Consider the following 14900-nt stretch of genomic DNA (forward strand, 5'->3'; position numbering starts at 1 on the left):
CAATATCCTCACCAGTGTCCTTACTGAACTAACAAAGGTTCTTTACGTGACTTTCCCTATATGTTGCCTCCAAAGTCAAGGACATCCTATAATGAATTTAATGAAAGCACTCCAATGCGAACTAATAATAGGCTTTAGTATCTTGTTCTTTGGAATTTGATCTTGACATGGGGCTCAAGCTGATGAGCTATCAGCCTTTCTCATGCCTCCACTATACTCTACATAACTTTACTGCGACATCTATAACACTAATTTGTGTATCTGTCTTTTCCTGTAAACTCTTTAAAGCCAGGTAGAGTCATACTCATTTTCTTTTTTTAATCTCTATTTTATGATAGAGTCTGGTCTATAACTTGCTCTCAATAAAAGCTTGTTGGTGATAAAATATGTCTATTTCAGTCTAAAACCTAGCATCTGAATAGAACATTCCAGTAAAGTCAACAACAGAACAAGGGTGACCACTAATACCACGATTACTTAACACTGTTCTAGAGGCATTAGCCAAGGCAATTAATTTGAGAAAGAAACTAGTAAAAGGACCGCTGGAAAGTAGGAGGTAAAATTATCATCATTTGCAGCTAATATGATTGTATACCTGGAAAATGCAAGAGATTCGACTGCAAAATGACCACAAACAAGAAGCGGGGGAAAAGAGGTTATAAAATGAGTATTAGAAATCAGTAACTTTTGGGTGCCTGGGTGGCTCAGTTGGTTAAGCGACTGCCTTCGGCTCAGGTCCTGATCCTGGAGTCCCGGGATCGAGTCCCGCATCGGGCTCCCTGCTCGGCAGGGAGTCTGCTTCTCCCTCTGACCCTCCTCCCTCTCATGCTCTCTGTCTCTCATTCTCTCTCTCTCAAATAAATAAATAAAATCTTTAAAAAAAAAAAAAAAAGAAATCAGTAACTTTCATATATACAAAAAAACCCACATTAGGTAAGAGATATAATGGAATAAAAGCCTCCCATTTACAATAGCACCAAAATTATAAAATACCTGGGAATAAATTTAACAAGAAGTGCATAAGACTCATATGAAGAAAACTAAGAGACATAAGAGGAGACTATGGAAAGCCAAGACTTTTGAATTAGAAAATTCAACATATTGGATGTCAGTTCTTCCTAAAATATGTTATAATAACATGACCACAATAAAAACACCAGCAGGTTATTTTAAGATCAATACAAGTTGCTGCTAAAGTTTTATGGAAAAATAAATAAACAAGAATGGCTAGTTGAATTATGAAAAAGAAGAACAAAGAGAAGGAATTAGCACCAACATCTATTGAATTATACTTCCTCAGTAATTAAAACCGTGATGCTGGTGATAAAGAAAAAGGCCATGGAGTATATTTGAAAATCCAGACATATGCCCACTATTGGTGGGAATTTAATATATGATGAACCTGTAGTGAAAAAAATGAGCAGTTTAACAAGGGGCACTGAGGCAATTTTAGCTTTCCAGAAAAAAAAAATTAAGCTGGATTTACACTTCCTATTCTCATACCAGGATAAATTCCATATGGATCAAAGATTGAAGTGTGAACACAAAGCCATAGAAGTTCTAAGAGAAAATATGGGAGACTCTATAAACTGAGAGTGGGAAAGGCCTGGGGCTCAAAATGCAGAAGCCATAAAATAAAAGGCTGATACATTTGATTACAGAAAGATGAAACATAATCCTGCATGGCCAAAACATACCACAAGCAAAGGCAAAAGACATATGACAACGTGGCAAAAAAGTCTATCAGAGAAAAGGGTCACTCCACCGAGCTTCTAAGAAATTGGCAAGTCAAATAACAATAACCCTAAGACAATATGAGACAAGGGACAGTTCCCAGGAAAAGAAACACAAATGTCCCTTATCATATGAAAAGTATGTTTAACCTTGGTCATAAAAGTATAAACGCACATTAAAACCACAATTGATGTATCATTTTTCCCCTCTCAAGGTAGCAAAAAATCCAAAAATGTGATAATATTGATAAGAACGTGGGAAAACAGGGGCGCCTGGGTGGCTCAGTTGGTTGAGCATCTGACTCGTGATTTCCACTCAGGTCACAATCTCATGGGTTGTGAGATCGAGCCCCGCATGGGACTTCGCACTCCGTGGGGAATCTGCTTAGGATTCTCCCTCCCCTTCTGCCCCTCCCCCCACCCCTGTGCGCTCTCTCTCTCTTTCTCTAAAATAAATAAATAAATAAAACCTTAAAAAGAATGTGGGAAAACAGGTACCCTCAATCATTCCTGGTAGAAATATAAATTAGTATGACCCCACGGAGGTCAAATTGGCAACAGCTCTCAAAATTATGAATGAATATATTTTCTGACCAAGCAATTTCACTTCTGGGAGTTTATCCTACAGCTTCACTTGTACATGATCAGAATGATACACGTACATGGTTATTCACTAAAGAACTGTTTGTGATAGTGAAGGATCAGAAAAATGTCCATGAAGAGGGGATAGTTATATGGAAAGATAGCTATGATACATAGCTAAGTTTTTAAAAAAGCAAGGAATAGAGTGCATATATAGATATATCCATAGGGAAAAAAAATAAGCAGGAACTCTGAACCAGATTAACAAGAAACAGAACAGTGGCTTCGAGCTGGAAGTGAGATGGGCTCTGGGAGACAGGAAACAAGAATGGGATGGGGACTTCGCATGGTATACTTTTAAATATTTTGAGTTCCAAATAATAAAAATATATTCAAAAATAAAAATTTTTAAAGTTTGTCAAACAAGTGGGTACAATATTAATGAGTCTCACAGTTAGCCAGATCTAGGTTGTAATTAAAATATTTTGGAAGCTGCCAGAATAATGATATTCTGTGTCTTTACTTAGGTCAAGATTCATGTGCTAAATGAACAAGCAACAAGTTAACATTCCATTATGCAAAGTCAAGAGACTGTATTTCTTGGGGGAGAGAAAGAGAGAAAAGGAACCCAGCCACTTCCAGGCAAATGAACAGCGACTCTATTTGCAACTGTCGGTCTGGTTAATGGCCTGAACGCCACGAGGATGGCAGGAATGGGAAGGAAGGAAAAGATGCAAAATACCTGAATGGGAAATAAATCCATGGGTCTTAATGGCTGATTGAAAAACCCTACTACATATGTTCAGAAAGCCTCACTGCAGTCACTCAGATATTTTGTAACTTATTTAATTTGCCAGAATGTACTACAGGGTACCACAATTTGTCATCGGCTGTGGAAGGCTAGAGAGCTATAAAGAGAACACGATGGGGACGCCTGGGTGGCTCAGTCAGTTAAGCGGCCGCCTTCGGCCCAGATCATGATCCCAGGGTCCTGGGATCAAGTCCCACATCGGGCTCCTTGCTCAGCAGGGAGTCTGCTTCTCCCTCTCTCTCCCTCTGCTTGTGCTCTCTCTGTCAAATAAATAAAATCTTTAAAAAAAAGAAAAAGAAAAAAGAGAACACAACGATTTGTAAAGCTTAGGTGTTTGGTGGTATCACTAACAGAAATTAGGAAGTCAGGAGGAGAAACTGGTTTGGGGGAAAGGAATGGCTTTGGTTTTAAGTACATCATGTGTGAGGTGAGTGGGAAATCCGGTAGCAACGGCCACAGGGCCACTGGAAATGCTGATCTGAACTTCAGAGGGTAAGTCAGACCTGAAGACAGAGAAGTGGAAGATATCTGCCAAGAGAGATGGAGGGGCTCACCAGAAGCACGGGCTGAGATGAGAACCTAGAGGACTTCCCTCGACTGTGGAGCAAGATGGGGAAGAGAAGCCAGTGCTACAGAGACTCAGAGGGAGAATCAGGAGAGCATGGTGACCATTAGCCAAGCTGGGGAGTTTCAAGAAGCAGTGAAGGGATCAACCCAATGAGAAAAAGGGCCAGGAACAATAATAATAGTAGCAATATATATTGTCTTCTTTAATCTTCACACATGACAACCTATTGGGTAGGTGGTACTATTCTCCCCATTGGACAGAAAAGGGTATTAACCAAGACAGTGACTCCAAAGCTGCAGGACGTAATTGCTGAGCTATCCTCCTACACAACTGTCAGGGGACGCGCTGGGAGATCTGACACTAGCTCTACCATTCCATTAGCTCTATGTCCACGGACTTTACCTTTACCTTTCTAGGCTTCATTTCCTTCTCTGCAAATTGAGGGGACTGGTCTAGATCATCTCTAGCTCTTATGTCATATGAATCTTTGATTAAGGTAGAATGGAAGAGATACATACACAAGAGAGGCAATGAATTAAAAATTTAGCAATAAGTGAACAGGGAGACCTGGCCAAGAAAATCAGAATGCTGAATGTTTTATACAGTAACTGTTCAAGCAATAAATCCATACTCTGATATGTAAAATCTTTAACTGCAAAACTCTACTTTCTATCTATATATTTAAGTTATATATAATATCAAGAATTAAAATGGCTCATACCTGAAAATTTACGAACGCTGCTCTTGAAACCCTGCTAAGTCAATTGAGTGGAGTAAAAAAGGGAAGATTCCAAGTCAAACACACTCTGTATATGAAGGATTGTCCTGTAGAGAGAGCAAATAGCTATTTATAATGTACTTTTGTAATGAGAGACAGAAACATCTGCTAAGGTACTTAATAGCTACTTATTTAAATAAACCACACGGCAGCACTAATCAGGTATCACTTTTTAGCAGGTAAAAATAGATAATCAGCACAGATGATGAATTAACAGAAATAAATAGATTTGCTTATTTTTAACTGAAACCTTAATATGAAAATCTGCAAGAAGTGATTTCTGGTATTAAAATGGATTCCGGCAAATTGCAAGCAGACATACTTTTTAACTTTGACAATAAAATAAACTTAAGAGAACAGCTCTTCAAAGGCAGACCAGCAGATGAGGTACCACAAAAGCAACACGTCTTATCACCCTTTTCTCGCAAGTTGCATTAATATGATTTGCAAGAAAACCAAACAGAAGAACTTGAAAGATTCAACTTGAAAAATTCAGTATTTCTTAAAAACTGCACGGTTGCAGGAAGTGGGGGAAAAAAAAATCCTACTGCATATGTTCAGAAAGCCCTACTGTAGTCACCCAGATCTTTTATAACTTACTCAATTTGCCAGATTGTACCAGAGTGTGCCACAATTTGTAATACCAGCTGTAACAACTCATTAACAATTTTTCAGTTTTTACTCTATTCCAAAACTTTTTAATTGCCAAAAAAAAAAAAAAAAAAAAATCCGTTTGACTATTTTCTTCGTTGACCATGAAGTTGTATTAATCAAAAAGAGTGTGAGGCTTTATGTCCACAGGCGGTGGGAAATGAATTTGATGCCTTTTAAACCAATCAATTAAGCTAAGAAGTCTCACCAAAAATTTCTTGGCTAACGTAATGGAATCACTTTTTAAGATAATATGTATTTTTTTTTCTGATTATAAAAGTATTATATACTTACAGAAAATTTAGAAAATACAGGCAAGGAGAAAGAAGAAAACAAACAACTAATTTTTAAATGAGTATCCTGAAAACACCACCAGAGAAAGGAGAGCTGTTCAAATATATTTAAACTAGTAAAATGATTGCATCAACTACCCACTCGTGAGGAGGTCTGGATTCTGGCAACTTAAATTATTCAAAACATTGCTGCCTAGAGGCTTACAACAATTTTTGAGCAGAAAACTGTAATTGGGGGAATAAAATTAATAATTTTTGAAATTTTTATTTGTCTCAGAGAGAAAGCACAAGCAGGGGGAGCAGCAGAGGGAGAGGGAGAAGCAGGCTCCCCGCTGAGCAGGGAGCCCGATGTGGGACTCGATCCCAGGACCCTGGGATCATGACCTGAGCCGAAGGCAGCCGCTTAACCGACTGAGCCACCCAGGCGTCCCAAAAATTAATAATTTTTGAGAACAACTCCTTGTGACACTAAAAGCTCATCTATCACCTAGCCCCAGTGAGCTAGGAGGGCACTCAGGAAAAAAGGGTACTTACTGTGAGAGCTTTAGCCTTACTACTTCAACAATGGTACTTAGCAGCACACTAACTAGTACTGGGGTCCGTATAGTGGCAGGCAAACGTTCTGTGGCCTTTTTAGAAAACTGATTTCTGAACATAGTCTGTGCTCCAAGTAGTTTTTACATACTGTTGACATGTCATTTTTAAGGATAACCACCGCCTTCTACCCTAGCAGATATTTTTAAAAAACAAAAATTTTTTAAGTAGGTTCCGCACCCAACACGGGGCTTGAACTCGCCACCCTGAGATCAAGAGTCACATGCTTGCTGTACTGACTGAGCCAGCCAGGCGCCCCTACCCTAGCAGATGGTAGTTGGTGTATTAACCTTCAGCATCCTTTCTAAATTTCTTTTGGAAAATTTAAAAATACATTTCCCAGACTCCTTTACGGTTAAGTTTCCCCATGTGAAATAGGGTCCATCCATCAGATGTTCTTCTGTGAGATTTGAGAGACCGAAAGGAGGCGGGGACCATCTTTCTGCTGCTTAGGCATTAATGCTGGCCAGTACATTTATGGAAACACTGCATTTTCCTGTAGCAGCCTTTCAGGGTCCAGAGCTGCATGGCTGTTCAGAGACAAGTGTGGTGGAGACAACCATCCCCAGTTGGTGGGTGTTGAGGGGCAGTTTCGGGGAAGCAATTTCTTGACCCTTGAACTGCACTAGCGATGTCATCTGGAACACAGCCGTACCAGTGGTGGCCTCCTGATCCCCTCCCCTGGGGGCCCTGTTTGGCAGTCTGGTTCTGGGAATGATTTCTGCAGCCCCAGCCTGGAGCCCATTCCTCCTGGCCTTTCCAGTGATTTTGTAAGCACTCAATTCCCTTTAGTAAACGAATGAAAACACTAGAGTGGTGTCTTCTTCCTGCAAGCAGGCCCAGATGACATATTAATACACCAGCTGCCTCAAAATTTAAGCAGATGGGTGAGTAGTCTGTCTGTGAGCAACAGGACTGGTCAGTGTGTGTCGGGGGGCACAGGCTCTGGAATCACACTGTCCAGGTGCCAATTCTGGCTCTGCCACACGCTAACTAGGTAACACGGGAAGTTAACCTAGAGCCTCAGTTTCTCCATCTGTAAAATGGAGTAACAGAAATACCTTCTAGAACTACAAGACAGGGTAAAGGAGAAAATCATTTAAGTAAAGTGCTTACAACAGTGCCTGGCTTATAACAAGCTCTTGATAGATGTTAGTTATTATTATGGTAATCACTATTATTAATTACACAGACCACTTTAAAACACTTCTTTCTTTATTTATTTTTTTAATATTTTATTTATTTATTTGACAGAGAGAGACACAGCGAGAGAGGGAACACAAGCAGGGGGAGTGGGAGAGGGAGAAGCAGGCTTCCCGCTGAGCAGGGAGCCCAATGCCGGGCTCGATCCCAGGACCCTGGGATCATGACCTGAGCCGAAGGCAGACGCTTAACGACTGAGCCACCCAGGCGCCCCTAAAACACTTCTTTAACTGAGTAGAAAACGTAAACATTTTATAATTTTACTACCACACATATTCTTGTAGGCTGTAAAATGCTAACTTATACAAAGGTGGACGCAGAAGAAAATGTGACCGGGTCCATCATATTCGTGTGCTGAGAGAGAGTGATCTTTTCAAAACCACAGTGTACGTGAAGATTGCAAAGCTCCATTCTAGCTGGCCAACTAGTTAAGGTTACTCTAACTAGCTATTGTAGACCTCACCCTAAGGAAGAGTTTTTCTGTAGAAACAATTGTTGCCATATTCCCATTTCAAACACTACCTCATTAATTATGCTCTAGGAACCAGGGTGTTTGCCATTCAGATTTTTTTTTTCAGCTTCATTAAGATATAATTGACAAAACAGTAAGATATTTAAAGTGTACATCATGATGATCTGATATACATATATACTATGAAACGAGTCCCTCCCTCTAATTAATACATCTGTCACCTCACTCACATATTTATCATTGGTTTTTGGGTTTGGTGTGGTTTTTTGTTGTTTGTTTGTTTGTTTTTGTAAGAACATTTAAGTTGTACTCTCTTAGAAAATTTCAAGTATACAACTTGAAATTTAGTGTTATCACTATAGTGTTATCAACTATAGTCACCATGTTATACATTAGATCCTCAGACTTCATTCACTTTATAGCTGAAAGTTCGTGCCCTTTTACCAACCTCTCCCTATTTCCTCCACCCTCCAGCCCCTCACAACCACTTTTCTAGTTGGTTTCTATGAGTTTCACTTTGTTTTTGAGATTCCACATATAAGTGATAACATGTATTATCTATCTGTCTTTCTCTATCTGGCTTATTTGACTTAGCATGCCCTAGGGTCCGTCTATGTTGTTGCAAATGACAGGATTTCTTTCTTCTTCATTGCTAAATATCTACATCTCTTTCACATCTTCTTTACCCATCCATCCCTCAACAGACACATAGGCTGTTCTGTTACTCAGATTTTTTTCAATGTTAAGGGGAGCCTGGGTGGCTCAGTTGGTTAAGCTTCTGACTCTTGGTTTCAGCTCAGGTCGTCATCTCAGGGTCCTGAGATGGATCCCCATGTTGGGCTCCGTGCTCAGCAGGGAGTCTGCTTGGGATTCTCTCTCTCTCTCTCTCCCCCTCTGCCCCTCCTATTCGTGCATGAGCTCTCTCTCTCTCAAATAAATAAATAAATCTTTAAAAAAAATAAAATGTTATCACAGAGGAGATTTCATGAGAATAGGATCTGTATTCTCCATAAGATTTGCAATCTGAAAGTTAAAATTTTAGGGGCGCCTGGGTGGCTCAGTCGTTAAGCGTCTGCCTTCGGCTCAGGTCATGATCCCAGGGTCCTGGGATCGAGCCCTGCGGCGGGCTCTCTGCTCAACAGGAAGCCTGCTTCTCCCTCTCCCACTCCCCCTACTTGTGTTCCCTCTCTCACTGTGTTTCTCTCTGTCAAAAAATAAATAAAATCTTAAAAAAAAAAAGTCAAAATTTTAGTGTTTAGGTTTAGGATACTATTCTAATGTACATATTAAGAAGGTCTTAGATAAAATTATGGCCTTGTTTGGTTTGCGGGTATCTTCTGATGACGGAAAATACATTGTAGATTTTGAAATAAAGCTTCCCCCAAATATTCTGAAACCGTAAGAACCTTATATTGCACCTTATCCAACAGAACCAGTGAGACAGAGGGAACTGAAGTGGATACAAAGGTGTTTGGCGTACCCTCGATGGCTCAGATGCTAAGAGCCAAGCACTCAACAACAGTGGAGGCTTTCTGAAGGGTTAGAAAAACCATGGGGGGGCGCCTGGGTGGCTCAGTCGTTAAGTGGCTGTCTTCAGCTCAGGTCATGATCCCAGGGTCCTGGGATCGAGCCCCGCATCAGGCTCCCTGCTCAGCGGGAAGCCTACTTCTCCCTCTCCCACTCCCCCTGCTTGTGTTCCCTCTCTCGCTGTCTCTCTCAAATAAATAAATAAAATCTTAAAAAAAAAAAAAAAAGAAAAAAACAATGGAAAGAGAGCAACTTCAACCTTTGATTCAATGATTACTTTTACACTGTTCTGAACGCCATATAGCTACATATGTTGCATTTTCCTATCTTTTAAAGCAAAAATCTTTTATTCTATTTTTATGAGAAGGGCAGATATTCAAAAAAAGGAGAAATGTGTTCATTTAATACATAATTATCGAGCACCAACTCTGTGCCAGGCTCTCTCTGGCTCTGGGAAAAGTCAGTGCTCTGGAACACCTCAGTGTCTGTAAGGAGAGAGAGTCAGAGAAAGAGAGAGATGGAGAGGAAGAAAGAAGCTTTTAAACCAAGTTACACTACAATGAAGAAAATACTCCTAGCATAAGGGAACTCTGAAACCAAGGAAGCAAATGACTGTGTCTAGAAGTGTCTAGAAGTGTCCAGAAGTTCCCAAAGGCAGTAACAGTTGAATGGATCTTGAAGCATGAGTAAAAGTTCATTCAGGAAACAGAGGACAAAGGGCATTGTAGATACAGCACCAAGGCAAAGGCACAAGGAGGTTTCAAACAGCATGCCTTCTTCAGGGATGATAAAAATTTTGCTGTGGCTAGAGACATGGGGCCTGTGGAGGGATAGTGGAAGATAAAAGGAGAAAAAAGTATTTAGGCACCAGATCCCGAAGCCCCTCCACTAAGCGGGTTTGGGGCACTTTTGCAGGATTTTAAGAAAAGTGACATCATTATAGATCTACTGGTGACTGTGTGACTTAGTCAAGTTACTTAATTCTGCGCATCAGTTTCTTCTTTGTAAAATGAGGATATTGACTGTTAAGAGGCTCTAAGGAAGTCTGTTAAGAGGATTAAATAAGATAATAGCTAAGATAAGTAAGATTAATAGCAATAAGAAATAAATTAAGACAAATAGCAATAAGCACATAAAGAGACGTTTAACATCATTGGTCATTAGGGAAATGCAAATCAAAATCACAGTAAGATACCACTTCACATTCATTAGGATCGCTAGGATAAACACACACACACACACAAACACACAACAAGTGTTGGCCAGGATCTGGACAAATCACAACCTTCATACACTGCTGGTGGGAATGTGAAATGATGCAACCATTTTGGAAAACAGTCTGGCAGTTCCGCAAATGATTAAACATAGTTACCAGGGGACCCTGCAATTCCACGCCCAGGTATATATATCCAAGAGAAATGAAAATATACGTCCCCACAGAAATCTTGATACAAACATTTGTAGCAGCATTATTCGTAATAGCTAAAAGATGGAAACAACCCAAATGTCCATCAACGGGAAAATGGAACATCCATATGATAGGATGTTATTCAGCCTTGAAAAGGACTAAAGTACTGATACATGCTACAACATGGATGAACTCTGAAAACATTCCACTAAGTGAAAGAAGCCAATCACAAAACACCACATACTATATGACTCAATTCATATGAAAGTCCAGAATAGGAAGATCTATAGAAATAGAGAGTAGATACTTGGTTGCCTGGGGCTGGGAGGAGGGGCTGTAGGGAGAGGGCTGAGATGAGAGGCCTGATAGCTAAAGTGTTTCCTTTTGAGGTGATGAAAATGCTCTAAAATTGACTGTGGTGACAGTTGTACGTATCTACGAATAGACTAAAAACCACTGAATTTTACACTTTAAATAGGTGAATTGTATGGTATACGAATTGTATTTCAATAAAGCTATTAAAAAACAGTTATATAATCCAGTGATTCCACTCCTAGATATATACGCAAGATCAATGCAAACACGTCTCCAAAAAAACTTGTACACAGATGTTCACAGAGGCATTATTCACAATAGCCCAAACACAGAAACAACTCAAATGTCTATCAGCTGGTGAATAGTAAGCAAAATGTGACACATCCATACAACTGAACGTTATTCAGCCATGAGCAGGAACGAAGGACTGATACTTGCTAGAACATGGGTGAACATTAAAAACCTCCAGCTACGTGAAAGGAGCTAGTTACAGAAGACCATAGATTTTATGATAGTATTTAAATGAAATGTCCACCATGGGCAGATGATAGAGACAGAGTAGGTTAGTGGTTGTCACGGGTGTAGGGAGATGCAGGAATGGGGAATGACTGCTAATGGGTACGAGGTTTCTTTATACTATGGTGAAAATGTTCTCAAATTAGAGGGTGGCGATGGTCGTGCAACTCTACAAATACACTAAAAAAACAGTGAATTGTACACTTTATTTTTTTTTTAAAGACATGGAAGAATCTTTTTTTTTTTAAGATTTTATTTATTTATTTGTCAGAGAAAGAGAGCGCGCACAGTCAGGGGGAGCAGCAGGCAGAGGGAGAAGCAGGCTCCCCGCCGAGCAAGGAGCCCGACGAGGGACTTGATCCCAGGACCCTGGGGTCATGACCTGAGCCAAAGGCAGATGCTTAACCAACTGAGCCATCCCGGCGTCCCTACACTTTAAGATTTTATTTATTAATTTATTTGAGAGAGAGAGCAAGCAAGTGTGCAAGACTCTGGGGAGGGGGGGTAAAGGCAGAGGGGGAGGGAGAAGGAGAGAATCTCAAGCAGACTCCACGCTGAGTACAGAGCCCCAAGCAGGGCTCAATCCCATGACCCTGAAATCATGACCTGAGCCGAAACCAAGAGTCAGACATTGAACTGACTGAGCCACCCAGGCGCCCTCTGAATTTACTTTAAAAGGGTGAATTTTATGACACGTGAGTTATATCTCAATGAAAATAGCTAATATTTGAATGTTCACTTGGTGCTGTGCTCAACACTGTATACTCATCTCATTGTGGTCCTCACAACAGCCTCACGAAGGAAGAGCTGCTGCGATCCACACCATATGAAGAAACTGACCCATAGGGAAATTTTTCAAAAATTTTCCAAAATTGCACAGGAGCAAGTGAACAGAGACTGGAATTCTGGCTGACTGACCCCAAACCGGCACCCCTGAGTCTTGCACTCTTCTTCTGACCATAGCGTGTGCACAATGCCTGGCATGCAACTAGGGTTCAATAAATATTAGGTATTATTGTTAACGATGATCCAATCTGCATACCCAGACAAAAACTTGAAACAGCATGGAGGGAGAGAAACGGGTGGGAAAGGCAGGGCCAGAGAGACTAATTTCAAGCTTAATGTAATTGTCAAAGCAAGAAATGGTGAGGCGCTGAACTAGGACAAGCAGCAGAGCTGTAGGAAGGAGCAGAAACAGGGCCTTCTACAAAAAAACAGGAATTGTCCTGTAAGTTGGGTTCATTTACAACATGGTAATATTTACATCCACAGGACATTAACATAACCTGCGTTCACAAGAGTACTCAAGTCATTAAGAAAGGTTTAAGTCGGGGCGCCTGGGTGGCTCAGTAGGTTAAGCGTCTGACTCTTGATTTCAGCTCAGGTCATGATCTCAGAGTTGTGAGATCGAGCCTGGGTAGGCTCCATGCCAGGCATGGAGCCTGCTTGGGATTCTTTTTCTCTCTCTCCCTCTGCCCCTCCCTACCCTCTCTAAAAATAAAAAACAAATTTAAAAAAAGACTGTGGGCTCCAATGCCATCTCTTTTAAGATATATAGTCATTAAACTAGAATTTAGTATGTCCCATCAGGGTCACCAAAACCATCTCATTAGCTTCCTTAGCAAAAATCCCTGAGTCATAAAGAACTAGAGCTAACTAGCATGGTAACTGTATTCCTTTTTGGATGAACATCTTTGAACCCTGGAAAGATTTAGAATTAAGTATAAAAACGTTTAAGAGAATTGAAACCATAGCTGGGACAAGTCTCATTGAGAAGTTGGCATTTAAGTAAAGTCCAAAGGAAGTGAGTAGTCATGTGGTATCTAGGGGAAGAGTGTTCCAGGAAGATGGACCGGTAAAGGCTCTAAGGTAGAGCAGGCTAGGAGGCCTGGAGGAGCATCAAGGAGGGCAGACCATGCAGCAGGTAGGACATCATAGGACCAGCTTTTATAAGGCCTTGTCTTTTAAAATGAGTAAGATGGGAACCACTGAAAATGGGGAGGCACTGACCATTTTTGAGCAAAGAAGTGACAAAAACTTCCCTCGAGGGGATCAAAAAAACTTACATCAAATCCTTTAAATATTATAAACATGTAATTATGTCACTGAAAGGGTTAAGCCTATTTAACAGAAACCCAGTTTCAAATAGAAAATAAGACTTAAGTTATAGAGGATGAATCAAGTATCACCGGGTCAGAAATTTACATGGTCTGGAAGGAGCCCAGGTACTCCAGATGCTTCCTGCTGACATCTTGTAGTCTAACCCACACGTGCCCATTTGGCCAAGGGTTGCAGGTTAGATTCTCACTTCGAATTTACCAGTGGTGTGGCCTGGGAGGTTCCCAGGAATAAAAATCTCTGATCCCTGGTTATCAGCCAAGAGCTCTTGCTCCAGGGGTCCTACAAACCCACCCACACTTGAGGCTTGGGGAAGGGGGGACTAGAGACGAAGTTTGAGCCTTAGCTCTCCTGTTGAGGATTTCGGACTTTTTTTCCGATAAAGATCAATGAAGGTTTTTAGAGCAGGAAAGCAAAGTGACCGAATTGCTTTGCAGAAGACTCTGGAGGTGCCTTTAGGAGGGAATGAAGAACAAGAACAGGAGGCAAGGGCGTTGGAAGACTGCCATCGTTCACCTTCTGGTTTAACGCTTACATTCTGCACTTAATGCATTTCCTCATCTGGAAAGTAGAATAACCATCGACCTGACTGGGTGGCTGTTTTATGTGAAATTAAGTGAAATAATTCATATAGGTGAAGGCACTCCATTTACTTAAACTTCCGCAAACAGAAACGTTTATTGAGAATAGAATACTGCCGTGCGTAGTTAAAAGCCCACTAGGTGGGAATCTACTGCTTCCAAAGACATCTTAAACGAAAACGAACACAATGTTTTATATCAATTATATCTCTCTTTAAAAAAAAAAAAAAAAGGAGAGAGAGGAGGAAAGAAAACCTAACACGTCTTGGAAAGATGTGGAGTCTGGCTACTGGCACAATCAATGCGAAATAAGCGCATTGGAAGGGGAAGGGGCCAAACCGCTAACTAACTTACAAAAGAGGCAGTCTACACGGATAGAAGGTGCGTTTGTGCGGTTCCGTCATAAACCAAAAATTATGGCTCAATCTGTGGTAGGTGTAGCAAGTCTGCCTTCGGTTCTATGCCCGGATCTGTTGCATCACGATATAAAACCAAAGGATGGAGGATGGAGGAGAAAGTCGGACTACTGCCCAGGAAGCCACCTTCCCGAGGCAGCGCCCGGGGCGCCGGGGAGCAGCGCCGGGACCCCGGCCCGCCCGCCCCCCCGCCGCCCCGTTGGGCTGGCCGCCCGTCACTCGCCGCGCAGCCCGAGCCCGGCCGGCCGCCGACCCTCCGGCAGTCCGCGGCGCCCGACGGCTCCACACACGCCGGGCACCGTCCCCGCGCCGCCTTCCCGCCGCCACCGCCGCC

At 41.4% G+C, this 14900-nt stretch overlaps 1 protein-coding gene across 4 annotated transcripts in view; it reads right to left on the minus strand.

The window, feature by feature from the left end:
• The window catches only part of ZBTB8A (zinc finger and BTB domain containing 8A), a 61065-nt gene that overhangs the window by 45005 nt on the left and 1160 nt on the right, over positions 1-14900 (minus strand). For 2 of the 4 annotated variants that reach the window (XM_032388807.1, XM_032388797.1), the window contains one exon: positions 4416-4519. The exons of 1 other annotated variant lie outside the window; for it this stretch is intronic. The gene's annotated coding sequence lies outside the window, so the exon portion shown is untranslated. Of the gene's footprint in view, positions 1-4415; positions 5683-14900 lie in introns of those variants that run through there. One more of the 4 variants, XM_032388816.1, reaches the window with a different exon arrangement.

This window comes from Phoca vitulina, unplaced genomic scaffold (assembly GCF_004348235.1).
Source record: "Phoca vitulina isolate PV1807 unplaced genomic scaffold, GSC_HSeal_1.0 scaffold2, whole genome shotgun sequence".
Lineage (NCBI taxonomy): Eukaryota > Metazoa > Chordata > Mammalia > Carnivora > Phocidae > Phoca > Phoca vitulina.